Source organism: Dendrobates tinctorius, unplaced genomic scaffold, assembly GCF_039654945.1.
Source record: "Dendrobates tinctorius isolate UK_male_01 unplaced genomic scaffold, ASM3965494v1 ptg000018l, whole genome shotgun sequence".
Classification (NCBI taxonomy): domain Eukaryota; kingdom Metazoa; phylum Chordata; class Amphibia; order Anura; family Dendrobatidae; genus Dendrobates; species Dendrobates tinctorius.
Window position 1 is genome coordinate 10,671,531 of NW_027361686.1, and position 12,962 is coordinate 10,684,492.

At 49.3% G+C, this 12,962-nt stretch overlaps 1 long non-coding RNA gene across 1 annotated transcript in view; it reads right to left on the reverse strand.

Annotated features, from left to right (window-relative positions):
* The window catches only part of LOC141082509 (uncharacterized), a 32,597-nt gene extending 31,405 nt beyond the window's left edge, over window positions 1–1,192 (reverse strand). Inside the window, exon 1 of the long non-coding RNA XR_012230521.1 lies at window positions 1,084–1,192. This is a non-coding gene — a long non-coding RNA (uncharacterized lncRNA). The remainder of the gene's footprint in view (window positions 1–1,083) is intronic.
* Window positions 1,193–12,962: the final 11,770 nt, after the last annotated feature.

Consider the following 12,962-nt stretch of genomic DNA (forward strand, 5'->3'; position numbering starts at 1 on the left):
CCCCCTCCATCATTTCCAGCACCCCCTTCATCATTTGCAGGCCTGCTCCATTATTTCCAGCACCCCCTCCATCATTTGCGCCCCTGTATCATTTGCAGCCCCCTCCATCATTTGCATCCCCTCCATCATTTCCAGCACCCCCTCCATCATTTGCAGCCCCCCTCCATCATTTGCAGCCCCCCTCCATCATTTCCAGCACCTCCTCCATCATTTGTAAGCACGCTCCATCATTTGCAGCCCCCTCTATCATTTGCAGCCCCACGTTATCATTTCCAGCACCTCTCCATCATTTCCAGCACCCCCTCCATCATTTGCAGCCCCCTGCATCATTTGCAGCCCCCTCCATTATTTCCAGCACCCCATCCATCATTTGCAGCCCCCTGCATCATTTGCAGGCCCCTCCATCATTTCCAGCACCCGCTCCATCATTTCCAGCACCACCTCCATCATTTCCAGCACCCCCTCCATCATTTGCAGGTCTGCTCCATCATTTCCAGCAACCGCTCCATTATTTCCAGCACCCCCTCCATCATTGGCAGCCCCCTCCATCATTTCCAGCACCCGCTCCATCATTTCAAGCACCCCCTCCATCATTTCCAGCACCCTCTCCATCATTTGCAGCCCCCTCCATTATTTCCAGCACCCCCTCCATCATTTCCAGCACCCGATCCATCATTTCCAGCACCCGATCCATCATTTGCAGGCCTGCTCCATCATTTGCAGCCCCCTCGATCATTTCCAGCACCTCCGCCATCATTTGCAGCCCCCCTCCATCATTTCCAGCACCCCCTCCATTATTTGCAGCCCCCTCCATCATTTCCAGCACCAGCTCCATCATGTCCAGCACCCCATCCATCATTTGCAGGCCTGCTCCATCATTTGCAGCCCCCTCCATCATTTCCAGCACCTCCGCCATCATTTGCAGCCCCCCTCCATCATTTGCAGCCCCCCTCCATCATTGGCAGCCCCTTTTTCTTCATTGGCATCCCTCCTCCATCATTTGCAGCCCCCCTTTCATAATTTGCAGCCCCCTCACCCATTTAATTCATTTGATAAAGAAAAAAAAACGTTTTTCATACTTACCTCACCAGTAGGCACAGTTGCAGCTCCTCTTGTCATGGCAGAGGCTGTACCTGGAAGGAGCCCATACATTGTATCATTTTCAGCAGTGAATCAGCTAGACTGTATGGGCTGTAGTCAGGACCTGCAAGGAGCCCCTACATTTTATCTACAGCCCTGTCACATGACCATAAATCCAGGGAGGGCGGAGGGAGAGAGTCGGAGCTGCGCAGCTGTCAAGTTAAGACAGCTATGCACAGCTCAGAGAAAGCTGCCGGCCCACGTGTGCGCCTGGGGGAGCGGCCCGGGGAGGGTATATGCCTCCCTGCCACCCGGCCCAGCCCGCCCCTTGGTGTTGGAGCCCAGGGTCAATCATGGAGCAGGCTGAGGCCTACTTGGAGCAAGTTTAATATCTGATGTAGTTTGAATATGGAGGCAGCAGTAGACATTGCCGGACACACAGCAGGGGAGCAGCTATCGTTACTGAACCCCACTAACACAGGAGCTAGTGTTTGTCTCTGTGCAGACGGCACTTCTGAGCAACAACTGGCAGTGTTGGAGCCCAGGGTCAATCATGGAGCAGGCTGAGGCCTAATTGCAGCAAATTTTATATCTGATGTAGTTTGAATGTGGAGGCAGCAGGAGATATGGCCGGACACACAGCAGGGGAGCAGCTGACATTACTGAACCCCACTAACACTGGAGCATGTATGTCTCTCTGTGCAGATGGCACTTCTGAGCAACAACTGGTGGTGTTGGAGCCCAGGATCAATCATGGTGTAGGCTGAGGCCTAATTGGAGCAAGTTTAAAATCTGATGTAGTTTGAATGTGGAGGCAGCAGGAGATATTGCCGGACACACAGCAGGGGAGCAGCTGACATTACTGAACCCCACTAATACAGGAGCTAGTGCTTTTCTCTGTGCAGATGGCACTTCTGAGCAACAACTGGCGGTGTTGGAGCCCAGGATCAATCATGGTGTAGGCTGAGGCCTAACTGGAGCAAGTTTTTAAATCTGATGTAGTTTGAATGTGGAGGCAGCAGGAGATATGGCTGGACACACAGCAGGGGAGCAGCTGACATTACTGAACCCCACTAACACAGGAGCTAGTGTTTTTCTCTGTGCAGCCGGCACTTCTGACCAACAACTGGTGGTGTTGGAGCCCAGGGCCAAACATGGAGCAGGCTGAGGCCTACTTGGAGCAAGTTTAATATCTGATGTAGTTTGCATGTGGAGGGAGCAGGAGATATTGCCGGACACACAGCAGGGGAGCAGCTGGCATTACTGAACCCCACTACCACAGGAGCTAGTGTTTGTCTTTGTGCAGACGGCACTTCTGAGCAACAACTGGCGGTGTTGGAGCCCAGGGTCAATCATGGAGCAGGCTGAGGCCTACTTGGAGCAAGTTTAATATCTGATGTAGTTTGCATGTGGAGGGAGCAGGAGATATTGCCGGACACACAGCAGGGGAGCAGCTGACATTACTGAACCCCACTAACACAGGAGCTAGTGTTTGTCTCTGTGCAGACGGCACTTCTGAGCAACAACTGGTGGTGTTGGAGCCCTGGGTCAATCAGGGAGCAGGCTGAGGCCTACTTGGAGCAAGTTTAATATCTGAAGCGGGGTGAATGTGGAGGGAGCAGGAGATATTGCCATACACACAGCAGGGGAGCAGCTGACGTTACTGAACCCCACTTACACAGGAGCTAGTGTTTGTCTCTGTGCAGATGGCACTTCTGAGCAACAACTGGCGGTGTTGGAGCCCAGGGTCAATCATGGTGTAGGCTGAGGCCTAATATCAGCAAGTTTAAAATCTGATGTAGTTTGAATGTGGAGGCAGCAGGAGATATTGCCGGACACACAGCAGGGGAGCAGCTGACATTACTGAACCCCACTTACACAGGAGCTAGTTTTTTTCTCTGTGCAGACGGCACTTCTGAGCAACAACTGGAGGTGTTGGAGCCCAGGGTCAATCATGGAGCAGGCTGAGGCCTAATTGCAGCAAGTTTTATATCTGATGTAGTTTGAATGTGGAGGCAGCAGGAGATATTGCCGGACACACAGCAGGGGAGCAACTGACATTACTGAACCCCACTAACACAGGAGCTAGTGTTTTTCTCTGTGCAGACGGCACTTCTGAGCAATAACTGGCGGTGTTTTAGCCCAGGGTCAATCATGGAGCAGGCTGAGGCCTACTTGGAGCAAGTTTAATATCTGATGTAGTTTTCATGTGGAGGGAGCAGGAGATTTTGCCGGACACACAGCAGGGGAGAAGCTGACGTTACTGAACCCCACTTACACAGGAGCTAGTATTTTTCTCTGTGCAGACGGCACTTCTGAGCAACAACTGGCGGTGTTGGAGCCCAGGGATTACAGTTCAGGTGGTAGAAACATGAACACAGCAGGAGACCTGGATACTGTTGCCAACCAATTATTTATTCTTGAAGAGGACTGGCAAATTCCTGCGAGATCCAGGCCTTGTTCATTTTCAGAAAAGTAAGTCAGTCAACGTTATCGGAGGATAGTCGCGTGCGATGGTCTGTTAGTACACCACCTGCGGCACTAAAGACGCGTTCCGATAATACACTAGCAGCAGGGCAAGCCAGCACCTCCAATGCATACTGGCTAAGCTCTGGCCATGTATCCAGCTTAGGCTGGTTTCACATTTGCGTTTTTTAGCGCTGGAAAAAAACGCTAACCTGCGCATGCGTTTTTTCCCCTATATTTAACATGGGTGCGCATACCTGCGCGCTTGTAAGCGCATGTATGCGATTTTCATGCGCTGCGTTTTTTTGGGGTGTGCGATTGGATTTTCCAGACGCATCATGTTGCATTTTTTGGCCCTGCAAAAAAGCGCATGCGCACATATGCGCACGTTTTGCGCTAAAAATGGCCATTATAGCCTATGGATGCGCATATGTGCGCACTGGCATGCTCATGTAAGCGTTTTTTTGCATATGCGTTTTTTTTTTTAAACCATGGAATTTAGGGGTTTGAGTTAGAGTTAGGGTTAGTTAAGGGGGTTTAGGGTTAGGGTTAGGGTCAGGGTTAGGGTTGGGTTTTGGGTCAGGGTTAGGGTTTAGTATGGTTTGGTTAAGGGTTAGGGTCAGGGTTAGGGTCAGGATTAGGGTTAAGTATGGTTTTGTTAAGGGTTAGGGTCAGGGTTAGGGTCAGGGTTAGGGTTAAGTATGGTTTTGTTAAGGATTAGGGTCAGGGTTAGGGTCAGGATTAGGGTTAAGTATGGTTTGGTTAAGGGTTAGGGTCAGGGTTAGGGTCAGGGTTAGGGTTAGGGTCAGGGTTAGGGTTAAGTATGGTTTTGTTAAGGATTAGGGTCAGGGTTAGGGTCAGGATTAGGGTTAAGTATGGTTTGGTTAAGGGTTAGGGTCAGGGTTAAGTATGGTTTTGTTAAGGATTAGGGTCAGGGTTAGGGTCATGATTAGGGTTAAGTATGGTTTGGTTAAGGGTTAGGGTCAGGGTTAGGGTTAGGGTCAGGGTTAGGGTCAGGATTAGGGTTAGGGTTAGGGTCAGGGTTAGGGTTAGTTAGGGTTTAGGGTTTGGGTTAGGGTTAAGTATGATTTGGTTAAGGGTTAGGGTCAGGGTTAGGGTTAGGGTTAGGGTCAGGGTTAGGGTTAGTAAAGTCATGGTTTGGGTAGTGTGAGGGGCCACCTAAAAATGTTGGAAAAAAACGCAAACGCGGTAAAAACGCGCTAAAAACGCATACAAACGCATAAAAACGCTGCGTTTTTTTCATGCATGCTCATAAAAATGCTTGAAAAAAACGCAGCAGTTGTATGCTTATGTATGCGTTTTTTCAATGCGTTTTTTTGCGGGAAAAACGCGCTGCAAAAAAAAGCAAGTGTGAAACTAGCCTAAGAGACCCAAAACTTGAAGGGGGAAGAGCTGTCTGGGAGTACACTGAGAGGGCAAGACATGTAGTCTCTCACCATCTGACGGAAACGTTGCCTCCTGCTGACTGGAGCCGTCTGTGATGGTGTAGACATTTGTGGCGGGCACACAAAACTTTGCCACATTTGGGCCATACTGGACTTGCCTTGTGCTGAGGCGCTGCCTCTGCTCCCTCTTTGTGCAGAGCTTTCTCCACTGCCTTGACGCACAGAGCTGCTTTGTAAAGCACTAGCAGCACTGCTCTCGGGTGGAATGGAGAACATGATGGAATGCACCAGTGTGTCTTGGCACTCCCGCATTTTACGCTCCCGGTTCAACGGTGTTATGAGGCTTTGTAAGTTGTCCCAGTAGCGAGGATCTAGGAGGGTGTACACCCAGTAATCAGCTGTGTTAAGATTGTGGGCGATGCTGCGGTCGTTTCTCAGGCAATGCAGCATGAAATCAACCATGTGCTGCAGACTCCCAACTGCCCATGAAACGCTGTCCCCTGCTTGAGGCGTCATCTCTGCCTGCTCTGCATCACCCCACCCTCGCTGTACATACTGACTACTAGACCATTGTGTACCTCCCTCCTCCGGAGAGATGTCTTCCTCTTCCATTGACTCCTCATCCTCCTCACAAAGTGTCCCCTGCCTAGGCCTTTGTGAGGAACCACGTTGCGCAGACTGTCCAGAAGCAGATGGCATTTGTGACTCCTCATCATCCACCTCTTCCAAAACCTCCTCCCTTAGTGCTTGCAGTGTTTTTTGAAGCAGGCAGATAAGGGGGACAGTCATGCTGACTAGTGCATCATCTGTACTCGCCATCCGCTTGGAATCATCGAAGGCATGCAAAACGTGGCAGATGTCCTTCATAGAGGCCCACTCAATGGTGCTGAAGTGTGAACGGCGCGCAGTGCGACTTGTTTGCGCCTGATGCAGCTGGTACTCCATTATTGTTGCCTGCTGCTCACACAACCACTCCAACATATGTAACGTTGAATTCCACCTGGTGGGTAGGTCACATATGATGTGATGTTCTGGAAGGCGGAATCGGCGCTGCAGAGCTGCAATGCGCGATCTTGCCATGCTGGAACGCCGCAAGTGAGCGCATTCTATGCAGACCTTGTGCAGCAGTGCATCAAGATCCGGATAGTCCCTCAAAAAGCTTGAGCATATGTGCCAGACATGGGATGTGAGTGAGGTTGCCCAGGCCCAGAGCTGCCACCAGATTTTGTCCATTGTCACACACTACCAAGCCTGGCTGGAGATTCGCTGGCAAAAACCACACGTTGCTCTCCTGCTTGATGGCATTCGAGAGCTCCTGCGCTGTGTGGCTTCGATTCCCCAAATAAATTAATTTCAGTGCGGCCTGTTGACGTTTGGCACGGCTGTGCTCATATCGGTCGTAACAGGCTCCTGCAGCGCTGATTCTGAGGAATTGGAGTATGAGGAGGAGTCAATGTGTACAGACTGGATTCCTGCAATCCTTGGAGTTGGCATAACATGTACAGCGCCACTCTCAAGATCTGTACCCGGCTCCACAACATTGACCCAATGGGCAGTGAGGGAAAGGTATCGTCCCTGTCCATGGTTACAGGTCCACGCATCGGTGGTCAGGTGGACCTTGCTACTGACAGCATTTAGTAGCGCATGTTTAATTTTTCCCTCAACATGCTTTTGCAGGGCAGGGACGGCTTGCCTGCTGAAATAAAAGCGGCTGGGCACGGTGTATTGTGGGACTGCCAATGCCATGAAGTTGTGGAAGGTGTCAGTCTCCACCAGCCTGAATGAGAGCATTTCAAGGGCCAGTAGTTTAGCAATGCCAGCATTCAGAGTCTGTGCTCGGGGATGGTTTGCCGAGTATGGCCGCCTTTTCTCCCATGCCTGTGCTACCGATGGCTGTAGAGTGGGCTGGGAGTGTGAGGATGACAGGGAACGTGTTGCTGTGGGTGGAATGTCACTGGGTCTCTGGACAACAGTGCCAGAGGTTCTTCCATGGCGATCCAGTGAGGAAGCTGAACCAGCTGTGTGAGCTGGAGGAAGAGGCTACAACACGAGCTGAAGAGGTGGTAGGTGGTGCTGTACGTTGGCCTACGTCTTCAGTGTGTCTTTGTAACTCCACCACATGCTTGGTCCGCACATGTTTCCACATATTTGTGGTAATGAGGTTGCATTGATTTGTAGTTTTTCCCTGTCCTGTATTTTGTATAATATGTCATTTAACTTTTCTCTGGTTGTATTTGCTGTAAATTAACCATGTCTCCATCCCCCAATACTTTGCAATGTCTTGTGATGTACCTGGACCATAATCTAATTTAGGCTTGTGTCAACAGCTAGTGGAACTTTGGCTATTGTTTTCCTAAGCAGAAGATAACCTACAATACACATCCTGTAGACTAAGTGGAGCCCTTACATTTCTAGAATCTTCTGATGGACCAAACCATTGAATAGTAGGTGTGACCCCTACCCCCCTTCAGATGGGCTGATCCCAGGAGCCCTGACAATACATTCTTGTTTTAAGACCAGTTGTGATTTGAGTGCGGATGTGGAAGGAGTCACGAACTGAGTTGAGGCCAGCTCGTGACGTCCGTGGGATTGTGTGGAATCCTGTGGACAATTGCAAGGATTATTGTTATCGTATCTGGCACAAGGTCTATTGTGAGGTGCCCGGATTTGTTTCCATTGTGTGGACTTATTGTGGAATTCTCATGGACTCCAAGGACATTATGGATATTTGATGTTGTTTGCTCCCTGCCTTAATAAATCTCGTTGGATCTTCCCTCGGCCTGTTGTCCCTTCTTGCTCTGTCATATACCCCGTCACAAACTGGTTGGCAGCGCTTGGATCAGAGCAGAAGGAATGGAGGACAACGGCCCATTAACATCTGGAACCAGCACCGCAGAGTACAAGAACTGGACTGCGGTGAACCTACAAACAAAGGCCCGTGAACTGGGAGTCAGCTACAAGGGACTCTCCAAGGAGCAGCTGATTGAGGCTTTGGAAGGAGTTCGCCTGCAAGATGACGCTGAGGAAGGATCCCCACAGCAAACGAAGGAAAGACTGCAGAAGGAGGTAAATACCCAAAAAAGTCAGTGGGTTGTGTGGTACGAGGAGGAGTTGGCATTGCTGGGAGAAGAGGCTACCATAGAAGATAAGAGGGAGGTCATGCGTGGAGCTAAGGAGAGGGCATTGCTGGAGAGGCAGATGGCATTGCTGGGAGAAGATGCTACCATAGAAGATAAGAGGGAGGCCATTCATAGAGCTCAAGAGAGGGCATTGCTGGAGAGGCAGCTCACTGTGGAAGCAGCTAGAAGCTCCATACAGACTGTAACCCCAGCACCCACCATGAAGGAACTCCCCAGAGTGTCCCGCAAAGACTTCAAGCCATTTAATGAGGCTTCAGGTGACATTGAGGGCTTCTTCCAGGACATTGAGCATCAGTGTCGATTAATGGAAGTCCCGGAAAGGGAGCGAGTCCAACATCTGGTGGGGCTCTTAGAGGGTGGAGCTGCCGCAGCCTATAGAGCTATGGACCCTCGGTGGAACTGTGAGTATGCGGAGATTAAACAGACTATTCTAGAACATTATGCTGTGACCCCAGACACTTACAGGACCCAGTTCCGTACTTTAGCCTGTGATGAGGAAGTGTCCTTCAAGATGTATGCCCACAGACTCAAACAAATATGTCATCGCTGGCAGAAAGGGAAAGATTTAGGACTATCGGTTAACACACTAAAAGTCCAGGTGTTGGCTCTAGGGGCCCTCTATAGTTATAACGTGGCAGGCAATAGATGGATAGCCAGATTCATCTCGGCCTGTGAGCGAAGCGAACCGGTGCACATACCCAGAGTTCCACCTTGGGACTTGAATCTTGTGCTGGAGGCCCTAACACGTCCTCCCTTTGAACCATTAGACTCAATATCCCTTAAACACCTATCTCTCAAAACAGTACTGCTAGTTGCACTAACCTCACCCAGAAGAGTTGGCGACATACAAGCACTTTCAATAGAACCCCCCTTTCTGTTGACATCCAGGATCAGCTAATATTAAAACCGGTGACAGGACAATTGTGTACAAGATAATTGTGTACGGACTATTGTGTACAGACAATTGTGTACAGGCCAATTGTGTACAATGACAATTGTGTACAAGGCAATTGTGTACAAGGCGATTGTGTACAAGGCGATTGTGTACAAGGCAATTGTGTACAAGGCGATTGTGTACAAGGCAATTGTGTACAAGGCAATTGTGTACGGGCAATTGTGTACGGACAATTGTGTACAAGGCAATTGTGTACGGGCAATTGTGTACAAGGCAATTGTGTACGGACAATTGTGTACAAGGCAATTGTGTACGGGCAATTGTGTACAAGACAATTGTGTACGGACAATTGTGTACAAGGCAATTGTGTACAAGGCAATTGTGTACGGGCAATTGTGTACAAGGTCATGGAACCGTGTACAAGAGGCAATTGTGTACAAGGCAATTATTTGTGTACAGGCCACTTGTACAGGCCACTTTCACACTGACGCTTACTTTCGGTTTCAGTACTCACCCCTTGCAACTTTCACCATGACTTTTACTTGTTGTGTACAGGCCACTTGTACAGGCCACTTTCACAATGACGCTTACTTTCACTTTCATTACTCACCCCTTGCAACTTTCACCATGACTTTTACTATGAGCAAGTCTGAAAAAGACAAAGATAATTGTACAGGCCACTTTCACACTGACGCTTACTTTCGGTTTCATTACTCACCCCTTGCAACTTTCACCATGACTTTTACTATGAGCAAGTCTGAAAAAGACAAAGATGTCCTTAGGCTTGGGGGACACGAGTATATCCTGCACAGGACACGTGATGACAGCATCAAAGAATGGCGGTGCAGGCAAGTCAACAAATTCAAGTGTCCCGCACGCATGCACACATCTGGAGCCGCGATTGTTAAACAGCCGACTGAGCACAGTCACTCTGCAGATCTAGTTCAAGCTGAAGCCAGAGCTACAATGGCTGCTCTGAGGCAAGAAGCAATCAGCTCTCAAGCATCTACTAGAAGCATTGTTGGACAGGTTCTTGGAGACAGGTCTGATGACGTGTTGTCTCGAATGCCCAAGCGAAGTGACGTTGAGCGAAATACACGTCGGGTCAGGCAGCGAGCAAACACCATGCTGGCTCCTCCTCAAAGCATCAATTTTGCTATCCCCCAGGAATACAGCGACATCATTTTATATGACTCTGCAAGAGATGACCCCCAAAGGATTCTTGTCATTGGTAGCAATGAACTGTTGCCTTATTTCGAAAGAGGAGACACATGGTTTGGCGATGGAACGTTCAAGGTGGTGCCAACCATGTTCTTTCAGCTGTATTCTCTCCATGCAAAAGTCGGCAACTCCTATCCTCCCCTGATCTACTGCCTGCTGCCAAACAAGACTGGTCCAACCTATCGTCGAATGATCACGGCGCTCAAAGGGTTGATGCCAGGTGCAAATCCCCAGAAAATTCTTCTTGACTTTGAGATGGCAGCAATGTCAGCTTTCCAAGATGAGTTTCCAGCTGCAGCGATTTCTGGCTGCTTCTTTCATCTGAGCCAGTCCATTATTCGAAAGGTCAATGAGCTGGGCCTAAAGGCTGAATTTGAGGCTGAGGATGGAGAGTTCAATCTCAAGGTAAAATCTTTGGCCTCCTTGGCGTTTGTCCCACCAGCCGAAGTAAGTGCAAGGTGTGACGAACTAGCCCAAATCTTCCCTGATGATGATGCTACCAATCAGCTCCTCTCCTACTTTGAGCATACCTACGTTAGGGGGCCAGGAGTAGATGGACGCTTTCGAAACGCAAGGTTTACTCCAGAGGTCTGGAATCATTATGCTGACGCTTTGGCCTCTGCCCCCAAGACCACGAATTGCTGCGAGGGGTTTCATAACGCCTTACAAGCACTCTTTCTTTGTGCTCATCCTACCGTGTGGAAACTGTTCAACGGACTCATTAGTGACATGGCAATTCATAGACTTACAGCCCAGAATGCTGAGGTACTGAATGTTGAGCATCCACGAAGCAAGTATGTCCAGCTAGCTGAACGACTGCGTGTGAAAGTGGCTGATTATCACAATCAAGGAGACAAGCTGCGGTATCTAAGAGCGATCAGCAACATGCAGGCACGATAGACAAGACCAGCAATATTTGTAGAATAAGAATAGAAGAAGCTTTGAAACTGTTATTCAATAAGCAATCTTACGTTAAAATCAATGATGAATATAGTATTTTCTTTTTTTGGACGTTTAATTTTTTGTTTTCCCTATACTTGTCTGTAAATAATCGTCCGTACACAATTGTCCGTACACAATTGTCCTTGTACACAATTGTCCTTGTACACAATTGCCCTGTACACAATTGTCTGTACACAATTGTCCTTGTACACAATTGCCCTGTACACAATTGTCCGTACACAATTGCCCTGTACACAATTGTCTGTACACAATTGTCCTTGTACACAATTGCCCTGTACACAATTGTCCTTGTACACAATTGTCCTTGGACACAATTGGCCTGTACACAATTTTCTGTACACAATTGTCCGTACACAATTATCTTGTACACAATTGTCATGGAACCATTAAAACCGGACCCCTCATACTTACCAAAAGTAGCAGGGAAGTTTCATAGGTCACAAGAGATCCATCTCCCTTCATTTTTTAGTAACCCTTCTACTCCAGAGGAAGAAAAGTTCCATACACTAGATGTTAGAAGAGCAGTATTACAATACATCGACAGGTCCAGCAGCTGGAGGAAGAGTAGGGCTCTATTTATTTCCTTCCAGGGCCAAAAGAAGGGATATGAGGTCACAAGGGGTACCCTGTCTCGGTGGATCAGAGACGCGATCAGTCTGGCATACTCTGAGAGCAATGAAGAACCTCCGGAGGGTATCAGAGCGCATTCCGCCAGAGCTATGGCTTGGGCAGAAAGAGGAGACGTCGCAATCGAGTCTATATGTAAGGCGGCTACCTGGTCTACACCCTCTACCTGTTATAATCACAATAGGCTTGATTTATCATGCTCATCTGACCTAGCCTTTGGTAGAGCGGTCCTCGGCACGGTGGTCCCTCCCAGGTGAAGGTCTCTGAAAGTCTCTCCGGTGGGTGCTGTCGTGGCGAAGGGTAAAAAGCCGGATTACTTACCGGTAATGCTCTTTTAATGAGTCCACGACAGCACCCGTTCACTAACCCTCCCTAGAAGTTAACATAATGTATTAACACCTTCTTAGTGGTAAAATTAATAAACTTAGAATATTGAATAATATTATGACCTAATAATTGGCGGTCCTCTGAGTACTCTGAAATCCAACTGAGGAGGAGAGGCGGACCGCCCTCTTTTATCTCTGTAGGTTTCCTGTTCCTATGGGCGGATCCCTCTCTCCAAGTGGGTGCTGTCGTGGACTCATTAAAAGAGCATTACCGGTAAGTAAGGCCGGTTTCACATTAGCGCATTTTCAGCGCGCGCACGGCCGGGGGTAGCTCCGCCCCCGAGCCGGCTCTCTGCCCGGCGCACCCTATCTTTAGCATAGGGTGCGCAGATCGTGCGCAGGCCGTGCGCTAGTTGCGCTTTGACCTGCGCTGCGCACTTCTGACGGTGCGCCGTGCGCGCCAAAATCCGAAAAGTTTGATTTCGGCGCGCACGGCGCACCGTCAAAAGTGCGCAGCGCAGGTCAAAGCGCAACTAGCGCACGGCCTGCACACGATCTGCGCACCCTATGCTAAAGATAGGGTGCGCCGATCGCAGGCGCCGCTGTCCGCTAGTAGGCGGCGCTACAAGCAAGGGGCGGGCACGCCGGGCAGAGAGCCGGCTCGGGGGCGGAGCTACCCCCGGCCGTGCGCGCGCTGAAAATGCGCTAATGTGAAACCGGCCTAATCTGGCTTTTTCACTTCATAATTAAATCACAAATTTTTTATTTATAAATGCACATCACTTTTCCATTACATTCAGTATCATCATTAATATAGTTTCCCTTTTCCTTCATATTG